The sequence below is a fragment of the Bombina bombina genome, chromosome 3 (assembly GCF_027579735.1).
Source record: "Bombina bombina isolate aBomBom1 chromosome 3, aBomBom1.pri, whole genome shotgun sequence".
NCBI classification, from domain to species: Eukaryota; Metazoa; Chordata; class Amphibia; order Anura; family Bombinatoridae; genus Bombina; species Bombina bombina.
The window spans coordinates 1,200,405,468-1,200,405,845 of NC_069501.1; positions in this window are offsets into that span (position 1 = coordinate 1,200,405,468).

Here is a 378-nt window from a genome sequence, read left to right on the forward strand (position 1 = left end):
CTTTGTTCTCTTGCTATCTTTAATTTAAAAAGCAGAAATGTAAAGCTTAGGAGCCAACTCATTTTTGGTTCTGAACCTGGGTTGCGCTTGCTTATTGGTTTGCTGAATGTAGTCACCAATAAGCAAGCGATATCCAGGGTGCTGAACCTAAAATGTGCTGGCTCCTAAGCTTTACACAGCTGCTTTGTAAATAAAGATAGCAAGAGAACAAAGTAAAATTGATAATGGGAGTAAATTAAAAAGTTGCTTAAAGGGACATTAAACACTTTTTTTCATGATTCAGATAGAGAATACAATTTTAAACAAAATTTCACTTAACTTCTATTAAGATATAGCAATGCACATGGGTAAGCCCATCCCAAGAGGCATCTATGTGCA